Here is a 23,488-nt window from a genome sequence, read left to right on the forward strand (position 1 = left end):
AGGAATATGTAAAAATACATGAATAAAAAATATTTCAAAGAGAAAAATTTCTCACTGAGGAAAGCAAACCCATATTAAGAGCAGTGAATCAATTAACCCTAAAGCTAGCACCAAGGTTGAAAAACAAAAGTAGGGAGATCATATGTAATTACAATAGTAAATTTTTTTTTTTAAGATTTCATTTATTTATTTTTAGGGAGGGAAGGGAGGGAGGGAGAGAGAGAGAGAGAGAGAGAGAGAAACATCAATGTGCGGTTGCTGGGGGTTATGGCCTGCAACCCAGGAATGTACCCTGGCTGGGAATTGAACCTGGGACACTTTGGTTCCCAGCCCGCTCTCAATCCACTGAGCTACGCCAGCCAGGGCTCTTACAATAGTAAATTTAAAAATGTATACAAACACACAAAACACACACAAACAAATAAAAAATAATGACATAAAAATAATGACAAAAACATAAATAAGGGTGGAAGTAAAAATGGCAGTGACTCTAGAATGTGGTTCAAACTTCAGTGACCATCAATATAAAATAGATTGGTATAAACATAGTGTGGTATATATGAAGCACATCATAACCAGAACCAAAATTTGCAAGAGATATACCAGAATAAAGAGAAAGGAGTCTAAAGAAAAAGTTATCAACATACAAGGGAAAAGAGTAGGAGAATAAGAAAGGAACAGAGAACTACAAAAACAATCAGAAAACAATTAATAAAATGGCAATAACTACATATCTATCAATAATTACTTTAAATGTAAATATGCCTATTAAAATATGAATAGATTAAGAAGTAGTGGAACAATGGAATATCACTCAGTCCTAAAAAATAAAACCTTACAACTTGTGTCAACATGGATGAATCTAGAGAGTGTTATGCTAAGTGAAATAAGTCTCACAGAGAAAGACAAATACCACATGATTTCACTTATATGTGGAATCTAAAAGACAAAATAAATAATAAATCAAAACAGAAACAAACTCATAGATACAGAGAACAAATTGATGGTTGCCAGATTAGAGGGGTGTTGGGGCCTGGGTGAAAAAGATGAAGGGATTAAGAACAAATTGGTAGTTACAAAATAGTCATGGGGATATAAAATACAGCCTAGGAAATATAGTCAATAATACTGTAGTAACTATGAATGGAGCAAGATGGGTACTAGACTTATTGGAGGATAACTTCATAAATTCTGTAAATGTCCAAAACTATGCTGTACACCTGAAACTAATATGATATTGAATGTCAGCTGTAATCGAAAACTAATAAAAAATAAAAATAAAAAACGAAGAAAAATCTCACATTAACTCAAATTTACAACTTAAGGAAGTAGAAAAAGATGAGTAAACTAACCCCAAATCTAGCAGAAGGAAGAGAACAAAATTAGAGCCAAGGTAAGTGAAATAGAAATAGGAAAACAATAGAAAAAAAATTAATGAAACCAAAAGTTGATTCTTCAAAAAGATTGACAAAATTGACAAACTTTAGCTAGATTAACTAAGAAAAAAAAAAGAAAACTCCAGGTACTAAAATCTGGATGAAATTGAGACATTATTATAAATTCTCCATAATTAAAAGTCATTATAAAAAAGTACTATGTAGAATTGTACACAAAAAAAATTGGATAACCTAAAAGAAAAAGGAGGATGGGTTGAGGTAGAAGATGGTATATGGGGGATAAATGGTGATGAAAGGAGACTTGACCTGGGGTGGTAAACATAGGATATAATATACAGATGATGTATAATAGAATTGTACAGCTTAAACCTATACACTTTGATTAACCAATGTCAACTCAATAAATTCAATAAAAAAGAGGAAAAAAAGGAATAACCTAGATGAAATGGACATTTTCTGAGAAACACAAATTCCACCAGGATTGAATCACAAAGAACTAGAAAATGTGAGTAGGCCTATAATTAATGAGGAGATTGAATCACTAATTTAAAATCTTTCAAGGAAAAAAGCCTGGACCTGATGGTTTCACTGGTGAATTTTATCATTTAAAGAAAAACTAAGACCCATTCTTCTCAAAATTTTCCAAAAAATTGAAGAGGAGGAAACACTTCTTAACTCAAATGGAAAGAAGAAAATACAGGTCATGGCTACCTTGAGATACCATCCCACTCTCATTAGGATGTCTACTATTAAAAAAAAATACAGGAAAACATGTGTTGGTCAGAATGTGGGGAAACTGGGACCCTTGTACACTGTTGGTAGCAATGTAAAGTGGCACAGGTACTGTGGGAAAAGGAATGGCATTTCTTAAAAATCTTAAACATAGAATTACCATATAATCCAGCAATTCCACTTCTAGGTATATGCCCAAAAGAATATAAACCAGGGACTCAAAGAGATACATGTATATCCAAATTCATAGAAGCATTATTTGCAATATCCAAAACATAGAAGCAACCCCAGTGTTTATAAACAAATGAATGGATAAGCAAAATGTGAATTATTCTGCTTTAAAACAGAAAGAAATTCTGATATATGCTACAATATGGATGAAATTTGAGGACATGATATTAAGTGAAGTAAGCTAGTCACAAAATGCCCAATACTGTATAATTCCACATAAATGAGAGACCCATTGCAGTCAAAATCACAGAGACAGAAAGATAGAATGGTAGTTGGGATTTACTGTTCATGGGTGCAAAGTTTCAGTTTGGCCAGATGGATGGTGGTGACACTTGCACAATAATATGAGTATACTTAATATCACTGAGCTGTATACTTTAAAATGGTTGTGATAGTAAATTTAATGTTATGGGTATTTTACTATAAAAATTGAAAAAAATGTTTTACTATAAAATACATATTCAGTTGCAAAGAAAACTTGGCTGTATTTTTTCTAGGAATAATATGGGTAGCAGAGAGATATTGGAGGAAACCTTAATTTCATAAAGCCAATCTCCCATACTGAGTAGAATCATTGCTTAGCTCCACTAAGCCTTGGTTTCTTCAACTTTCAACTATGAAAAAGTTATTTTTTTATTAAATATTTTATTGTTATTCTATTACAGTTGTCCCAATTATTCCTTTTGATGCAGAACAGTTATTTAGAAGATTAAATTAGAATGTGAATGAAAATTCCAAATATGATGCCTGCCTAGAAAGGGTAAAATAGCATTTCAGTAATTAATAACATTTTTACTTCATGTGTTTAAAGAAAATGTTTATTAATTTTTTTTTGTTTGAAGAAATCCAAGCAAAATAATTTCTCCTAAATTGTGAATGGCTTAAAATGTTAGGCACAATTTTAACTGTTGGCTATGGAGGAAAAGACTATGTAACTTCTAAAAGACAATATCCCTTGAGACAACTTTTTCTGGACTATCTCAAGTCTTCAAATTCCTTCAACAGAAAAAATATGCCACCTCATCTTCAAATAAGTACTGTTGCAAGATTAAAGGGTTAAGAGCTTCATAGGATATGGCTGATCTGAGTTTGTTATTAATGGCTGGTCACATGGCCTTTGGCAGGCCAAGTGGTAAAACTGGCTTCCAGGAGAAAGGATGTTTTGGAAAATGATAATGTATGTGACTATCTGTTCCAATCCACCCTGTGTTGGCAGAGCCTTCCATCCTACTGTCTGCTTCCTTTGGTTTGGTTTAACCTAGTTTTTAGTATCATCAGTTCAAGTTCTTTCCTGGACTTTGCAGAGTTTCATTCTTTGCTTAGAATCATATGAGATTTTATTACAAAACCTCAAACCATATTAAATTTGATTGTTCTGAAATATGCCATTGACTTTGCATTCCAGCCTCTTGGTCCAAAGTTTTCCTTAAAGGAAGTAGATAATTTTTCAGCCTCCAAATTGCCATACCCAAGTAGAAAGGTCTTCATAAAGGGGCTACTGTTTAGAGTTTCCTTTGTAATGCTAAGATTTCTGTTAGAGACATAGTCTTTGCATACAAAATCTCTTATAGTCAACATAATAAAATCTGGGAGTATAGGATAGAAATTATAATATTTTAAGATGTTTTAATAATTTCCATTTTCTAGTTGCCAAGATGCATAGAAGATATGGAAGGGAATCCACGAGACCAATCTTAGATTGGTCACCTGTATAATTTTCACTCACCAACTTAATAACCACTTGTACTGCTCCCATAATCATGATGGAAAGAGAAGAGCACAATTATAGTTTGGTTCAAACCCCATTACTTGGAATTAACAATCACCGTCCAGAAGTAATTTCTTTTTCTCAAGTTCCATCTAGCTTCATTGTATTAGGATGTTATATGTTGGTAATGACAAGGCACTTCCTATCCTCAATTATCTCAAGGCAATATAACCATATGTGCAGTAACCTCCAGCATGACAAGACCTAAGAGGGTTTCAGCATGACAGGTCTAGGCAGGGACTATCATAATCAGCAACTTTCTTCATCTCAGTGGAACTACATGTTCTTCAAACCTGGTGGTACCTATCATTCAAGCTAGTTACAAAATATTTGGAATAATAAATGTGATTATTTTTGTGGTTGTAGGATATCTCAGCTTGAGTCAGAGACTAACATATATATGTTGTTGTTCTTGATGAATCAGTGGGGTAGGACCATGAGAAACTCATTGAAACAGGACCATAGTGTCTTAAAAAAATTCTTAATGGAGCTTTGAGAATATTGAGTTTGATTCAGTAAGGCAGTCTCAGACACACTACTATTTTCAATCTTTCTCAGAATCCTTGAGACATGGTTTTACCTAGCTTTCACACTAGTCATAAGAAATCAGAGGGAGGGGTTCAAAATAAATTCCAAATGCCATTAGGAAACACGTTTTTCTGTTGGATCATATATCTTCTTGAAGTTAGGTATATTCTATTCCTGAAATATATGAGTTCATTGTATCCATCAGAAAGGTTCACTGAAAATATGAAGCAGACTCTTTGTGAATGCATTTGAGGCTCTCTGAGGACTCACCAAATTATGTGACAGGGAATTTGGATAGCAGTAGGTCCTGTGTTAAAGAGGCAAGAGTATTAGTCAGAATATGTGGGCTATCACTGCTTGATTTGATCTTTTGTACCCTTTGGCTAAGAGTCTGTAGTCATATAATATAATATCTTGAACATAGCTCATTGTATTAAAATGCCATTTCTCATTGATTAATGTAATGTGTGTTTCATATATTTATTGAGAATATTTAATTCTGCTGTGGAATACAAGAAAACAAAATGAGATAAATAAAACTTAATAGCAGTGTTAAACATAGGTAATAAATAAATTAGTAGTTTCAAGACAAAGGTGAAACATAAAATGTGTTAAAGATACATAATAAGTAATCAAATGGCTTCTATGATATAAGCAGAAGTCCTTAAATATGTTAATGTAGATAAACAAATTATTAACCTGTGTTATACATTAGATTATGGATAATGTAAGTAGGAACCTTAAATGAAAAGACCAAGAGGCATCTAACAACTGGTGCATGAATACGAGATATAGTAAGCATTCAGTTATTCATGAGACTTTATATTGATTGTTGACACCATCTGGCACTTTCAAGGCAAGATGTACAAATAAAATATGTAGCTGCTCATATGGCTAATTGGTGAAAGACAGCTGTGTCCAACACTCGACTCTGTGTCTCTTTGCTAGAGCAACTGTATGTAATGTTAACTCTGAGGACCTTCTATCTGCTTATCCCCTTTGCTCAACCCTAATTCTGGTCCTTATAATGCCAAGATCAATAAGGAAGGCTAATGCAGCAGAGGGAGAGACAGGTCATATAAACACTGCTTAAATGAGACTCTACATAATGTTGTCCTTCTGTCCTACTTGCAACATATACTTAATGTTTTATCCTATTAATTCTTTTTCCTCTCTTGGGGTGATTTAAATTAATTTAATAAACTGAATGATTCAATCATCTTAGTTTAGTCTGTAAGCCTCTTTGAGTTATGTAGGGGAACTCACTTAGAGATGTAATGTGTCTTCAGCAGCAAAGGCATCTGGGAAATGTTGGACTCTGTTTAACCCTCTGTAACTATTTAACTCTCTGTAGCCTCAGCCTTAGCTGAATACCTCCCCAAAATGGGATGCCTAAAAGTCATGCCCCTAGGAAGGAGGTTAATGAATGTATGGAGTATGATAACTGCCTGATGTTATCTCTTAATTTAGGAATGCATTGTTCTTTCTGGTGGTCTACCCAAATACCTACCAGGTGGTCTTAATATTACCTCCCTATAAAAATTTAGGATCCTATCCTGGTAGGGGTGTGGAATTTCCACCCCCAGCTCCTCCCCCTGAGCCACCACTGGGAGCAACTGCTTTGCCTATGTATATCAGTTTCTCCTGTTAAAGCTCTTGTGAATTTGAATAAGACTACATATCAATTCCTCAGAATTGATCCTGAATTTAGACTTTTGAGGCTTTCCCCCAACAGGGTAGCTTGATGGTAAAGAATGTTGGGAGACTACCATTGTACCAGGGCAATTTCTCACATGACAAAGAAGTTTTCCAATATGTCTAGAAATGTAGAAATATGCCCAATATGTAGAAAATAAACTACAAGCAATAAAAATCACAAATCATCCTAAGGTTGTATCCTTGGAGTTGAAAAAAGACAATGTTAATGGATTGGCAAGGTGTGATCAGATATGTTTGTTTTAGTACATATTGTTGGTCTGTGCTAATAGAAGAGTATTGGGAAAACTGTGAGAATTGTTTGGGGTGCCTGCCTGGGTATGGAAAAGATTAGTAGCCCAAATCTTCTGACTCACCAACTCCTATTCAACATTCCCCCTCAGTTCAAGGCAAGCATTATTTAGATGCATCTAATAGCATATTATAGCAATTGAGTAGCATATTAGATTAGACAACAAAGATGAAAATTATTACTATACATATATAGTTTTAAATGAGGTCATTCCAACTACTTGGATTTATTATATTTGGTATTCTTACTTCTAATCAATAAACTAATTCATCTGATTTTTTTTAGTTGAGATGAAATTTGAACTTAAAAATTAATCATTTTAAAATATATGTAGCATTTTATGTAACCACAATGTTGTACAACCACCACCTCTATCTAGTCCCAATACATTTTCATCATCCCAAACAAAAATCTCATAACCATTAAGAGTCATACCCTTCCCACCTCCCCCCATTTCCTAGCAACTGACAATCTGCTTTCTGTCTTTATGTATTTACCTATTTCATATATTTCATATAAAAGAAATCATATAGACGGTAACTAAACTTAGTGTGGTGATCACATCATAATGTATATAAATGTGGAATCACTATGTTGTACATCTGAAACTAGTACAATATTATATGCCAACTATAATTAAAAAGTTCAAATGATATAAAATAGCTCAGTCAATAATTATTAATTAAATAAATGGAATCTTACAATATGTTACCCTCATGTCTGGCTTCTTTTACTTGGCATAATTATTTTGGAGCTGTTTCTGTTTTTTGGCTATTGTGAATAGTGCTGCTATAAACATTCATGTACAAGCATTTGTTTGAGTTCCTGTTTTCATTTTAGGAATAGATACCTAGGAAAGGAATTGTGGACACATATATTAATTCTATGTTTAACTTTTTCAAGAACAAAACTGTTTTCCACAATGATTGCATCATTTTACATTCCCAAAAATAATGTAAAAGGATTCTGTTTTCTTCACCTTCTTGCCAACACTTCTATGTTTTCCTTTTTTAAATAGTTAAAGCTTTATTGAGTTTTAATATGTATACTCAATATTAATACTTATATTTATATGTTTTATTGTATTTTTCCGTTATGATTTATCCTTCTGATACCCTTTTCCACCTCCACCCACCATCCTCTTCCCTTTTCTTAATTGTTGCCTTTCTAGTGGGTGTGAAGAGGTATTTCATTGTGGTTTTGATTTGCATTTCCCTAATATCTAATGATATTGAACATCTGGATATGTGCTTTTCGGCCATTTGTATATCTTTTGTCATTTCAAGCTACTTGGATATTTTGAAAGTTGAGTTGCTTAACTTTCTGCCATTCAGGTAGTTCTTTATATTCTCTGGATACTGGACCCTCATCAGATATATGATTTGTAAATGTTTTCTCCCACTCTTGGTTGTCTTTTGACTTTTCTTGATTATATTCTTTGATGGGCAAAAGTTTTTTATTTTGATAAGTTTCAATTTATCTAATTTTTCTCCTGTTGTTTATGCTGTTGTTATTTGTAAGTATCCATTGTTAAATCCAAACTTTGAAATAAAAATTTACCCATTCTGTTTTCTGTTAAAAGTTTCAAATGTTTCATCACTTATATTCACCACTTTTATATTAAATTGTTTTACCACTAATATTTGGATTTTTTTCTCAACTCTCGATTCTATTCTATTGGCCTATATGCCCATATTTATTTATGCCAATACCACACTATCTTGATTATTGTAGCAATGTAGTAAGTTTTGTATCTATTAAAAATGATTCCTTTTTTGTTCTTTCTCAATACCGTCTTGGCTATTGAAAGTTCCTTGAAATTCCATAGGAATTTGAGGACTGGATTTTTCATTTCTGCAAAAAAAAGAAGAGACTCTTAGAATTTTGGTAAGAATTGCATTTAATTTGTAGGCAGCTTTGGCTTTTATTGCCATTTTCACAATATTACATCTTCCAATACATGAACAAGGGATATCTTTACATTCATTTGTGTTTTTCATTTCAGGAATGTTGTTGTAGTTTTATTTTTGGGTTTTTTTTTAATATATTTTATTGATTATGCTATTACAGTTGTCCCATTTTTTCTTCACTTTATTCCCTTCAACCCTGTACCCCCTCCCACCAGCATTCCCCCACCTTAGTTCATGTCCATGGGTCATACATATAAGTTCTTTGGCTTCTCCATTTCCCATACTATTCTTAACTTCCCCCTGTCTATTTTGTACCTAACATTTATGCTTCTAATTCCCTGTACCTTTTCCCCCATTCTCACTCTTCCCCCTCCCTACTGCTAACCCTCCATGTGATCTCTATTTCAGTGAATCTGTTCCTTTCTTGTTGTTTGCTTAGTTCATTTTTGTTTTTGATTTTGGTTTTTGGGTTCAGTTGTTGACAGTTGTGAGTTTGTTGTCATTTTACTGTTCCTATTTTTGATCTTCTTTTATTTAGGTAAGTCCCTTTAACATTTCATATAATAAGGGCTTGGTGATGATGAATTCCTTGAACTTACCTTATCTGGGAAGCACTTTATGTGCCCTTCCATTCTAAATGATAGCTTTGCTGGATAAAGTACCATATTTTTCAGAATGTAAGACATACTTTCCCCCCTCCAAAGTTGGAAGGAAAATTGGGGTGTATCTTATAGTCTGAATGTAGCTTTACATTTACATTGGTGAAATATGATGTTATTTATGTTATTAAGCATTTTACTACATTTTTTGCTTCAAAATTTTTTTTCCTATTTTCCTCCTCTAAAACCTTGGTGTGTCTTATGGTCCAAAAAATACAGTAATCTTGGATCTTGGTCCTTGCCTTTTTTGACTTTGAATACTTCTTTCCAGCACCTTCTTGCCTACAAGATTTCTTTTGAGACATCAGCTGATAGTCTTATGGTATGTCCTTTGTAGGTAACTGTCTCCTTTTCTCTTGCTGCTTTTAAGATTCTCCCCTTATCTTTAATCTTGGGCAATGCAATTATGATGTACCTTGGTGTGTGCTTCCTTGGGTCCAACTTCTTTGGGACTCTCTGAGCTTCCTGGGCTTACTGGAAGTCTATTCCCTTTGCCAGATTGGGGAAGTTCTCCTTCATTATATTTTCAAGTAAGTTTTCAATTTGTTGCTCTTCCTCTTCTTCTTGTGGCACCCCTATGATTTGGATGTTGGAATGTTTAAAATTGTCCCAGAGGTTTCTAAGTCTCTCCTCATTTTTTGAATTCTTGTTTCTTCATTCTGTTCTGGTTAAATGTTTATTTCTTCCTTCTGCTCCAAATTGTTGATTTGAGTCCTGATTTCCTTCCCTTCACTGTTGGTTCCTTGTACATTTTCCTTTATTTCACTTTTCATAGCCTTCACTTTTTCCTCTATTTTGCAACCGTACTCAACCATTTCTGTGAGCATCCTGATTAACAGTGTTTTGAACTCTGCATCTGATAGGTAGGTTATCTCTTCATTGCTTAGTTGTATTTTTTCTGGAGCTTTGATCTATTCTTTCATTTGGGCCATGTTTTTTGTCTCGGCATGCCTATTACATAGTAAAGGACAGAGCCTTAGGTATTTGCCCAGGTGGGGCAACCCACATTGCTGCCTTGTGGTACTGTCTGTGGGGGAGAGGTCCAAGAGGGAACAGTGCCATTTGCTCAGCTTTTGGTTGACTTTCAGTCACTTCCTCCTCTACTCACAAACAGATTGGGTCCTTCTGGTGCTGATTACTGGATGGGTAGTTTTGTGTACATTCTAGGATCCTGTGGATCTCCAATGAACTCTCCTGTGAGTTTCTCCTGCTGGGAGTTTCTCCTGCTGTCTCAAACTGCACAGGTTTTTTCAGTCAGAGGTTTTGAGGCTTTATTTCCCCGTGCTGGAACCCTGGGTTGTGTGGTCTGTCTTGCTCCCTAGTTATTCCTCCCGGTTTTTCTATATGCAAATGTGGGATTGCCTGCTCTGTCAGCCAGCACCTTGCCTGGTGCACCAGCTACCACTTCACTTGCCCAAGTCCTTTAGCCACCACCATGCTGCAAGTCCTCTCCATCCTGCTGCCCATCTCTGCACCCCTCCTACCAGTCTGGATGAATGTTTCTTCTTTAACTCTTTGGTTGTCGGACTTCCATACAGTTCGATTTTCTGGCGGTGTTGGTTATTTTTTGTTTTTTAAATTTGTTGTCCTTTCATTTGTGCAAAGAGACATAGTATATCTACCTATGCCTCCATCGTGGCCAGAGGTCCTGTTGTTTTAGTTTTCAATGTATATGTGTCTCATCTCCTTGGTTAAATTTATTTCTAAGAATCTATACCTTGGACGCTATTATAAATGGAAATCTTTTGCTAATTTTCTTTTGAGATTGTTCATTGCTGGTTTATAGATTGCTGGTATTGTTTTACCCTACAGTTTCCCCGAATTCTTTAATAAGGTGTGGTGTTTTTTCTTTGTTTGTTTGTTTGGGGGGGGGGTTGTGTGTGAATTCTTGAGGATTTTCTTTGTAGGATCATGTCATCTACAAATATAATTTTACTTCTTTTCCAATTTGGATGACTTTTGTTTCTTTTCCTCACCCAATTTTTCTGGCTAGAACTTCCAGGACAACATTGAATAGCAGTGGTAAAAGTGAGCATCCTTCTCTTGTTCTTGATCTTGGGAAAATTTTTTCAGTCTTTTACTACTGAATATTATGTTAACTCTACATTTTTCATAAATTCCCTTTGTTATGGTGAGGAATTTTCCTTCTACTCATAGTTTTCTGCATGTATTTTTAATTATGAAAAGGTTTTGGCTTGTGTCCAATACTTTCTCTGCATCAGTTGACATGATCTTGTAGTGTATTTCCCTTTGTTTTACTAATGTAATAGCTATATTACATTGCTTAATTTTCTTATATTGAAATGACTTTGCATTCCTGGGGTAAATCCCACTTGGTCATGCTGCATGATGCTTTCAATAGGCTGTTGTTCAGTTTATTAGTATAGTTTAGGAAATATATTTAATTTTGGCACCTACATTCATAAGAATTATTGGTCTGTAGTTTTTTATGATATCTTTGTCTAGCTTTGGTATTAGGATGATGTTGGCCTTAAAAACAAGTTAGGAAGTGTTCCTTTTTCTTTTATTTCTGGAAGAATTTGAGAAGAATTGGTGTTAATTCTTTAAATGTTTGGTAGAATTAATCAGTGAAGCCACCTAGTCCTTAGCTTTTCTTTGTTGGAAAGTCTTGAATACTCATTCAATCTCATTATTGTTCTGTTCAGATTTTCTATTTCTTCTTGAGTCAGTTTTGGTACTTGCACATTTCTATCATTGTTACTGAATATTATTGAAAGTAGGATATGCAGTCTCCAACTAATATTGTAGACCATCTATTTCTCCCTTCAAATCTATCAGTTTGCTTTATATATTATATTTTGAGGCTCTATTTTTGGTGAATATATGTTTGTAATTATTTTATCTTCTTACAGAATTAATCTTTTTTTAAATTTTAATCATTGTTCAAGTACAGTTTTCTCCCTTTTACTTCCATTCCAGCCCACCCACCTATCCCTCCCCACTTCCTTCCCATTATCACCCTCCCCCTAGTTTCTGTCTATGTGTCCTTTAAATTTCTTCCTCTAAACCCTTCCCATTCTCTCCTGAAATTCCATCTTCTCTCCCCTCTGGTCACTGTCAGCCTGTCCTCTATTTCAGTGTCTTTGGTTATATTTTGCTCGTTTCTTTGTTTTGTTTATTAGGTTCTTGTTAAAGGTGAGATCATATGGTATTGGTCTTTTACTGACTGGATTATTTTGCTTAGCATAATGCTTTCCAGCTCCATCCACGCTGTTGCAAAGGGTAGGAGCTCCTTCTTTCTTTTTGCTGCTTAGAATTCCATTGTGTAAATGTACCATAGTATTTTCATCCATTCATTTACTGATGGGCATCTAGGTTGTTTCCAGAACTTAGCTATTGTAAATTGTGCTGCTATGAATATTGGGGTGCAAAGGTTCTTTTGTATTGGTGTTTTAGTGTTCTTAGGATATAGTCCCAGCAGTGGAGATGCTGGGTCAAAAGGCAGATCCATTTCTACTTTTCTGAGGAAGTGCCATACTGCTTTCCATAGTGGTTGTACCAGTCTGCAGTCCCACCAACAGTGTGCTAGGGTCCCCTTTTCTCCACAACCTCTCCAACACTTGTTGGTTGTTGCTTTGTTTATGATGGCCATTCTGACTGGTGTGAAGTGGTATCTCATTGTGGTTTTAACTTGCATCTCTCTGATAGCTAGCGATATTGAATATTGTTTCATGAGTCTTTGGATCCTCTGTATGTCCTCCTTGGAGAAGTGTCTGTTCAAGTCCTTTGCCCATTTTTTAATTGGGTTGCTTGTCTTCTTGGAGTGGAGTTGTGTAAGTTCCCTATATATTTTGGAGATTAAACCCTTGTGTGAGGTATCATTGGCAAATATGTTTTCCCATATAGTTGATTCTCTTTTTATTTTGATATTGTTTTCTTTAGCTGTGCAGAAACATTTTATTTTGATGAGGTCCCATTTGTTTATTTTTTCCTTTATGTCCCCTGCTCTAGGGGACATGTCCATAAAAATGTTTCTGCATGAAATATCTGAGATTTTCCTACCTGCGTTCTCCTCTAGGACTTTAATGGTGTCACGTTTTATATTTAAGTCTTTTATCCACCTTGAATTTATTTTTGTATGAGGTGTAAGTTGGTGCTCGAGTTTCATTTTTTTGCACGTAGCTGTCCAATTCTCCCAACACCATTTGTTGAAGAGGCTATTTTTATTCCATTTTATGTTGCTGCCTCCTTTGTCAAACATTAATTGACCATAGAGACTTGGGTTTATTTCTGGGCTCTCTGTTCTGTTCCATTGGTCCATGTGCTTGTCTTTATGCCGGTACCAGGCTGTTTTGATTACACTGGCCTTGTAGTATAGTTTAGTGTCAGGTATTGTGATCCCTCCTACATTACTCTTCTTTCTCAAAATTGCAGCAGCTATTCGAGGTCGTTTATGGTTCCATATAAATTTTTGAAGTGGTTGTTCTATGTCTGAGAAATAAGCCATTGGTACTTTAACAAGTATTGCATTGAATATGTAAATTGCTTTGGGTAGTATGGACATTTTGATGATATTAATTCTTCCAATCCATGAACACGGTATATGTTTCCATTTGTTGTGTCTTTCTTGATTTCTTTCCTCAGTGTTAACGTGGTTGTCTGAATACAGGTCTTTTACTTCTTTGGTTAGGGTTATTCCCAGGTATTTTATTTTTCTTTTTGCTATTTCAAATGCGATTTTTTTTCTTGATTTCTGCTTCTGCTGTTTCATTGTTGGTGTACAGAAATGTCTTTGATTTCTGGATATTGACTTTGTATCCTGAGGTTTTGCCAAATTCATTTATTAGGTCAAGCAGTTTTTTGGTGGAGTCTATAGGATTTTCTATGTACACTATCATGTCATCTACAAACAATTACAGTTTTGTTTCCTCCTTTCCGAGATGGATGCCATTTATTTCTTTTTCTTGTCTGATCACTGTGGCTAAAACTTCCAGTACTATATTGAATAGAAGTGGTGATAGTGGACAGCCTTGTCTTGTTCCTGATCTTAGTGGAAAAGATTTTAATTTTTGCCCATTGAGTATGATGTTGGCTGTAAGTCTCTCATATATGGCCTTGATTATGTTGAGGAATGCTCCCTCTGTTCCCACTCTGCAGAGTGTTTTTACCGTAAATGGGTGCTGTACCTTATCAAATGCTTTTACTGCATCAATTGATATGATCATGTGGTTTTTGTCTTTGCTTTTGTTTATGTGATGTATGACATTTACTGATTTGCGAATATTGTACCATCCTTGCATCCCTGGAATAAATCCCACTTGGTTATGGTGTATTGTTGGATGTGGTTTGCCAGTATTTTGTTGAGGATTTTAGCGTCAATGTTCATCAGTGATATTGGCCTGAAGTTTTCTTTCTTTGCTGTGTCTTTATCTGATTTTGGAATTAGGATGATGTTGGCCTCATAAAAAGAGTTTGGGAGTTTTCTATCTTTTTGGATTTTTTGGAATAGTTTGTGAAATATAGGGGTTAGCTCTTCCTTAAATGCTTTCTAGAATTCTCCTGTGAAACCATTTGGTCCAGGCCTTTTGTGTGTTGGGAGTTTTTTTATTACTGCTTCCATTTCTTTTGTTGTTATTGGTCTGTTCAGGCTTTCTGTGTCTTTTTTATTGAGTTTTGGAAGATTGTATTTTTCTAGAAATTGGTCCATTTCACTTAGGTTTTCAAATTTCTTGGCATACAGTTCTTTTTAGTAATTTCTTACAATCCTTTGTATTTCTGTGGTATCTGTTGTAATCTCTCCTCTTTCATTTCTGATTGTGTTTATTTGGGTCTTCTCTCTTTTTTTCTTGATGAGTCTGCTTAAAGGCTTGTTGATTTTGTTTATCTTTTCAAAGAACCAGCTCTTGGATTCATTGATCCTTAGAATTGTGCTTTTAGTCTCTATGTCATTGAATTCTGCTCTGATCTTGGTTATTTCCTTCCTTCTGCTTGCTCTGGGCTGCCTTTGTTGTTGTTCCTCGAGTTCTTGTAGACGTAGGGTTAGGTTGTTTGGAATGTTTCTAACCTTTTTAGGTGGGCCTGTATTGCTATGAACTTCCCTCTCAGGACTGCCTTGGCTGTGTCCCATAAGTTTTGGGTTGTTGTCAGTTCATTTTCATTTGTTTCCAGAAACCTTTTGATTTCTTCCCTAATATCATTCTTGACCCATTAATTGTTTAATAGTATGCTATATAATCTTCATGATTTTGAGTGTTTTGGTTTTTTTTTTTCCTTCGGGTTGATTTCTAGCTTCATTCCCTTGTGATCTGAGAAAATGGTTGGTATGATTTCAATTTTCTTGAAATTGTTGAGGCTTGTGTTGTGTCCTATTATGTGGTCTATCTTTGAAAATGTTCCTTGTACATTTGAAAAGAATGTGTATTTAGCTTCTGTGGGATGGAGGTTTCTGTATGTATCAGTTAAGTCCATTTCATCTAAGGTATTGTTCAATGCCACAATATCTTTGTTGATATTTTGTTTGGAAGAACTGTCCATTTTTGACAGTGGGGTGTTAAAATCTCCCACTATAATTGTGTTGCTGTCAATATGTTTCTTGAAGTCCTCTAAGACTTTCTTTATGTATTTGGGTGCTCCTATGTTAGGTACATATATATTTACAATATTTATGTCTTCTTGGTGGATTCTTTGCTTGAGTATTATGAAGTGACCTTCTGAGTCTCTCTTTATGGACCTTTTTGGGAAGTCTATTTTGTCTGATATGAGTATTGTTACCCTGGCTTTTTTTTTCCTGTCCATTTGCTTGGAAAATTTGTTTCCAGCTTTCCACTTTCAGCCTGTGCAGGTCTTTTATCCTGAGGTGGGTGTCTTGTAGGCAGCATATGTGTGGGTCATGTTTTCTTATCCATTCAGGTATTCTATGTCTTTTGATTGGAGCTTTTAATCCATTTACATTTAACGTTATTATTGATAGGTACTTATTCATTGCCATTTATGTATGGGTGTTCCTCTCCCTGTCTTTTCCTTCCTTTCCTTAAAGCAGTTCCTTTAGCATCTCTTGCAGAGCTGGTTTGGTGGAGGTGTATTCTGTTAGACTTTCTTTGTCTGGGAAGCTTCTTATTTGACTTTCTATCTTGATTGAGATCCTTGCCGGGTAAAGTAGCCTTGGTTGCAGACCTCTGGTTCTCATTACCTGGAATATTTCTTGCCATTCTCTTCTAGCTTGGAGTGTCTCCATTGAGAAGTCAGCTGCTAGCCTTATTGGGGCTCCCTTGTATGTTACTTCATGTTTCTGTCTTGCTGCTTTGAACACATTGTTTGCGGGTAGTTTTTATCACATGTTCTACTACCAGTCAATGTAAAACGTATAAATACATTTCCGGAATACAATGTGTTAATATTCTCCCTTTGTCTTGAAATTTTGTCATTTTAATTATGATGTGTCTTGAAGTGGGCCTCTATGGTTTCCTCTTGATTGGGACTCTCTGTGTTTCCTGGATTTGTGTGACTTTTTCTCTCATCAAATTGGGAACATTTTCCATCATTACTTTTTCTTTTTCTGTTCTTTTTTAAAATATATTTTATTGATTATGCTAGTACAGTTGTCCCATTTTCCCCCCTTCACTCCCCTCCACCCTGTACACCCTCTCCCACCCATATACCCCCCTTTAGTCATGTCCATGTATCATACTTATAAGTTCTTTAGCTTCTACATTTCCCATACCATTCTTACCCTCCCCCTATCTATTTTCAACCTACAATCTATGCTACTTATTCTCTGTACCTTTTCCCCCCTCTCTCCTCCTCCCACTCTCCTGTTGCTAACCCTCCATGTGATCTTCATTTCTGTGGTTCTGTTCCTGTTCTAGTTGTTTGCTTAGTTTCTTTTGGTTTTGCTTTAGGTGTGGTTGTTAATAATTGTGAGTTTGCTGTCCTTTTACTGTACTTGTTTTTTCTTTATCTTCTTTTCTTATATAAGTCCTTTTAACATTTCATAGAATAAGGGCTTGGTGATGATGAATTCCTTTAACTTGACCTTATCTGAAAAGCACTTTATCTGCTCTTCCATTCTAAATGAAAGCTTTGCTGGATATAGGTCTTCGTCTCTCATGACTTGGAATATTGCTTTCCAGCCCCTTCTTGCCTGCAAGGTCTCTTTTGAGAAATCAACTGACAGTCTGATGGGAACTCCTTTGTAATTTATGACTCCATATGTCTTGCTGCTCCTAGGATTCTCTCCTTCACTTTAATCTTGGGTGATGTAATTGTAATGTGCCTTGCTGTGTTTCTTCTTGGGTCCAACTTCTTTGGGGCTCTGTTAGCTTCCTGGATTTCCTGGAAGTCTATTTCCTTTGCCAGAATGGAGAAGTTCTCCTTTATTATTTGTTCAAATATGTGTTCAATCTGTTGCTTTTCCTCTTCTCCATCTGGTACCCCTATAATCTGGATGTTGGAACGTTTAAAGATGTTCTGGAGGTTCCTAAGCTTCTCCTTGATTTTTTGAATTGTTATTTCTTCATTCTTTCCTGTTTGGTTGTTTTTTTTCGTCCTTCTGGCCCACTCTATTGTTTTGAGTCCCAGTTTCCTTCCCATCACCATTGGTTCTACGTGCATCTTCCTTCATGTCTTTTATGGTAACCTGCATTTTTTCATGTAATTTGCGCCCAGAATCAACCAATTCTGTGAGTTTGCTGATCACCAGTGTTTTGAACTGTGCATTTGATATATTGGCTATCTCTTGGTCGCTCAAAAGGATGAGCCCTCGGGCATTGATCTGTTTTTCTGCTTGAGACATATCTCTCTCTCTCTCTCTCTTTTTTGGGGGCGGGGGGTCTGGTCGCTCCTGTTATGGTGAGGGGCGGAGCCTTAGGTGTTCACCGGGGCTGGGCACCCCAGTCGCTAGATTGTGACATTGTATGTGGGGGTGGGGGCGGGGCAGGAGGGAACAATGGCGGTAGCTCCACTCTCCTGGGACCTCAATCCCTTCCCTGGGATCCTGGGCTGCACGCTCTGCCCCCATCCACAATCGCTGCCTCACTGGTTCTGCCAGCTGCTGCTCACGTACTCAGGGTCCACCCGCTGCGATCCTGCGTGCCCTGGATGCCTTACGTGCTCCTGGTTGCCTTATGCACCCACTGCTCTCTGCTCTCTGTGCCGCAACCCATGCTGCAACCTGCACCCAGCTGCTCCTCTCTCCCCCCGCTACCAGTCTGGATGAACAGGTCTACTTCAACTTCTTGGCTGTCCGACTTCCATTCAGATAAATTCTCTATCAGTTCTGGGTGTTATTCTGCCTCTAAATTGTTGTTGTTCTAATCTTGGTTGTGCATGGAGGTACAGTGCGTCCACCTATGCCTCCATCTTGCCGGAGGTCCCCCCACCATTACTTTTTCAAATAGGTGTTCTATCATTTGTTCTTCTTCTTTTCCTTCTGGTATCCCTCTTATATGGATATTATTATGTTTCATATTGTCTTGCATTTCCCTTAATCCCTCTTCATTCTTTCTGAGCCTTTTTTCCTTTTCTTGCTCTTTCTGGGTGTTTTCTTCTACCTTGTCCTCCAGCTTGCTAATCCAATCTTCTGCTTCACTGATCTTGCTTTTGATTCCTTGTGCTGTGTTCTTCAGTTCAGAAATTATATTCTTCATTTCCTCTTGGCCCTCGTTGATAGTTTCTGTTTCCTTTTTCATGTTGATATAGTCTGCAGTGAGATCGTTGTAGCTTCCCTGTAGTTTCTGGTAGCTCATTGTGACCTCATTGAGCCTCCTGATAATCATTATTTTGAACTCAATATCTGATAGTTGAGTTGCCTCTATTTCATTTAGCATTCTTTCTGAGGCTTCCTCCTTTCCCTTCATTTGGGGATTATTTCTTTGTCTTCTCATTTTTCGGGAGACTTCTTGTTAGCCTCTGTTTCTTAAATTGATCTGTTCTGGTTCCCTGTGATTATGGTGTGAACTTCTGTGGTAGAATCACCTGTGAGATTCAGTGGTGCAGTCTCCTTCACATATCCTGGTATTCATAGCTTCCCCCTACTCTTTTTTGTGATCAGTTGGAGGAGTAAAGCAAAATGGTTTAAGACAGCAAGACAGTATTCTATGATATTTACACTAGCAGGCAGTAGAGAAGAGATTTGAGATCCTTTGGCTACGTATAGTGTTAACCATGATCTTCCACCCCACTAACCACATTTTAGAAAGGATGGAAGGAAGATAAGACTCTTATTGGGGAGGAAAGGATTGTTAGTTGGATCTAGAAAGCTGTGAGACTGTGGGAGGTCAGATCCTGAGGTAGGGTGGGAATAAAGATTAGTAAATAGGAGTAGTGTGTAAAAGAATAGAGACAACCCCCACAATAATAGAATTCAGGAAATTGCAAAGTGGGCTGAGATCAGGTAGCGGTGTTGGGTAGTATTACAATCGTATGAACTAGGTCTTATTTACAGTAAAATTAATGCAGCAATCATGTGGTAGAATCTACAAAATCTAGATAACAAGAATAAGGAGTATAGAACCTTGAGAGCTGTACTAATGGAACACAAATGAAGGACAGTAAATTATCAACACACTGTGACTGAGATAACAGGGGGAACCTATCAAATGACAGTATAACCAGCCAAGCAAAGAATATTATACAGAAAGAAAAAGAATACCAAAATACTATTAAAATAAAAATGTCAGAAAAGTGAGAAAAAGATAATACAAATTTGCACTAACTTGTAGGCTCAAAAAAAAAAGGGGGGGTGGAGAAAGGCAGAAGATGGAATGCAGGAGAGATAAATTTGGAGTGGAAGGAATAATACTAGGATGAAAGGAAGAGAAGCATAAGGGATCGAAAGATATAAAAATAAAAAGAATTAAAAGATAAAAAGTCACTTAAAAAACAAGATAAAATCAAACAATCAAACAACAGCCAAAATAAAACAAAACAAAACAAAACAAAAAAAACCCTCTTATTGGTTTCTAACTGGCCAAACCAGTTTTTCTGGTCTTGCTGTCTTCAGCAGGCTGAGGGGTGTTTGGAATGCTTTTCACTCTTGCCAGTCAGAACTCAGTCTCTGGTGTTCTGTCCCCAGGGCCAGCAGTGTGCTCTCCCCAGAGCCGATCCCATGGCCCCCTGCAGGACCCTGGGTGTGGGTATGGGTGCTCCCAAGCGCGCTCTCTGGAGCTCACTGCTGTGGTTTTCTGGGCTCTGGGCCCCACAGAGCTCCTTCGTCTTTTCCAGGTTCACCGTGCAAGCTCCAGGAATCGCAAGGGGATGCACCCTTCCCCCAAATTTCACTGTGGCAGGCTCTATGTTCTCAGGAAGCACCCGCATCTTTTCTGGATTCATGGTGCAAGCTCCGGGGATTGAGAAGGGGTGTGCACTTCCAACAATTTCTCCACTGTGGGTTCTAGGAACCCTCGAAGCACCAAGCCCCTTCCAGGTTCACAGCTTTAAAGTCAGAAATCCTGAAGGGGCACGTGCTCCCCGAGTTCACCACCGCAGACCCCAGGAACATGCGAATACCCACTCCCTTTCCTTATTCAGGGCTCTGGGGTCTGGGTCTTCCACAGAACCACACTCCCACTGGGCTGGGGGTGCAGGTGCTCAGCCAGGCCGTCCCTAGTCGCACAGGCTGGGGGTACTCACCCCTTCCAGGGCTATGTGTGAGTGCCTGCAGCCCCTGCATGACTGTTTCCCAGTCCAACTCCCCTCTCTGTGCCTTCAAGCAACAAGGCCTCCCCTAGTGCTGCTCAATCCCTGTTATTGGGGAGAAGCAGTGACTCCACTCTCCTGGGTTCCCAGGCAGACCCGGGAGTACCAGGCCTGGGGGCTGCAACCCACTCTGGTCCTTGGGTCCCTATTATCCAGAAGCAGTCTCCTTATTGTCTGGTTTTTCAATGTCTGCTATAATTTTTGATGTCCTGTTTTCATAAATGTTGCAATAACCTAGGCCCCTTGCTCTGTTCCTCCACAGATCCTCAAGTTTCTCTCCCTTGCATAGAGGAAGGGGATTATGCTCCTTCCAACAAAGCTACCATCTTACTTATCAGAATTAATCTTTTTATCAATAAATAATATCTTTGTCTATTGTAACTATTTTATACATCAGATCTACTTTGTCTGATATTAGCATAGCCACTCCAGCTTTCCTTGTGGCACTATTTGTATGGAATATATTTTTACATCATTTCGTTTTCAACTTACTTGTGTCTTTGGATCTAAAGTAAGTCTCTAGTAGACACCACATAGCTGGATCTTCAATACCAATGCATATTTTTTAACTCCATTCTGTCAATCTCTGTCTTTTAATTGATCAGTTTAATCTAGTTACATTTAAAGTGATCACAGATAAAGACTTCTGTCATTTTGCTATTTGTGTTGCTAAATATATGTTATATTTGTTGCGTGTGACACAAATCTTCCCATACTCTCTTACTTTGTGTTAACTTTTTTCTTAGTGTATCTTTTTGATTCTTTCCTCATTTTTTGTATATTATTTAGTTATTTTCTTCATGGTTAATCTGAGGATTACAACTGCCATCCTAGAAGCAAGGCATTGAAAAGCATATTTAAGATAAGTTGCTCCTTATGGAAATACTGTTCTTTTTTGAATTTCAAAATATACCACCTTTGGATTCATTTATTTTCTTCCTTTTAAGGTAATTATTTCTAAATTGGACATTTTATTCATAATAATAGCAAAAGAGTATCAATTAGGAATTATTAGGAAACAACAGATCTGTCTACAATGGCATAAACACACAAGGGTTTAGACTTATATTTTTCTTCTGTAATGAGAAGTCTAATATAGTTTGCAATTATTTTCTGGCATGATTCAGTGACTCAAAGATATCTGAATCAAGGGCTTTGCTCTTCTTTTGATCTTTCCCTCATGGTCCAAATGGGTTGCTGTAGCTCCCGTCATCATGTCCTGATTACATGAAAGTAGAAGAAAAAGGCAAAAGAGAATGCATTCTGACTGGCCAAATTAGTTATTTAAAAGAACTTTCTTTTAAGTTATATTCAACAATTGCCATTTACAGATAATTTGCCAGCCATATCTATGAAAGATTTGGAAATAAGTTTCCAGATGTAGAATTCTTTTAGCTGAGAATATTGCCATGCCTAACAACATTTCCCTTGCTAAAAGAGGGGAGAATTGATATTAGCAAGGCAATAGGCATTTAATTAGACTTAATTAGTTGTTACATTTATATATCAGGTATTATGTGCTAGACACTATTCCAAATGCCTTGTATATATATTAGCCCATTTAATCATTGCAGCAATCCAGAGGGTAGATGTTGTTACCATTGAATAGATTAAAAAACTAATTAAAGGATAGAATAGTAATTTTATTAATGTCTCAGACTTATTAATATTAGAGTCTGAATTAGAACCTCCCTATCCTACAGACTTCATTTCCTAAGCCACTCTGTGATGTTGCTGTGCATTAAACAACAAACAGATCTTAAATCCATGCAGAAGGCTTTCACCCCTTCCTTTCACAATCATCTGTTAACACTTAGATGCCACTTCAAATTCAATGTAGTTGAAAGGCTAGTCAACTAGCCTTTATGGTTGCTTCATTAACTGGCTTTCTTCATCTGCAGCCTCCATTGCTACTCTCCATTATCATCACAACTGCAAGCAACAGAAAGTCCATTTTAATGCAACAAATGTGCAGGAAGTTGTGATCCATACATTCTTGACTGGCTCTCTTATTTGCAGTCATATCTCTAGGATGAATCCTAGTATTTGATCACTGCAACAACCTCCCATTGGGCACCCTCCACTCCCTTCCCTGATACTGAAGTTTAAAGCTGTCTGATATATACAGATGAGTTGGTAAGCACTGAGAAAACACTGATGCCAGTCTGAAAGTAAAAAAATTCCATTTTCCTGACATGTTTTGAAAATCTGTTACATAAAATGGCTGTTTACTGCTCAGTCAAAATTCCTTGGATTGAAATTCAGTGTTCTAAACTAGGTCCAATGTCCTTACAACTCTGTTTTCATGTACTTCTTATCTCTAATATATTTACAGTTACCTAACCATTCCTACCAAAAGCAAAAAGGTAGAAAAGAATAATAACATCCTCCTCTGTTTGACAGTTGTCAAACAAATCATTTCCTGACCTTTTCAAGTTTTACCACCTCAGCTCCTGAAAAAACAATTTCAATAGAAATAAACACAAAATCAAAAGGCAGCCATTTAATACTTGTAAAATGTTATTAATACTAAAATGAAAAACAAATTTTCTTACAATAAGGGGACTTGACCTTTTCTCTGTATCCTCACTAACAAATAT

The sequence above is a fragment of the Phyllostomus hastatus genome, unplaced genomic scaffold, assembly GCF_019186645.2.
Source record: "Phyllostomus hastatus isolate PE091 unplaced genomic scaffold, TTU_PhHast_1.1 phas_scaffold_78, whole genome shotgun sequence".
Classification (NCBI taxonomy): Eukaryota; Metazoa; Chordata; class Mammalia; order Chiroptera; family Phyllostomidae; genus Phyllostomus; species Phyllostomus hastatus.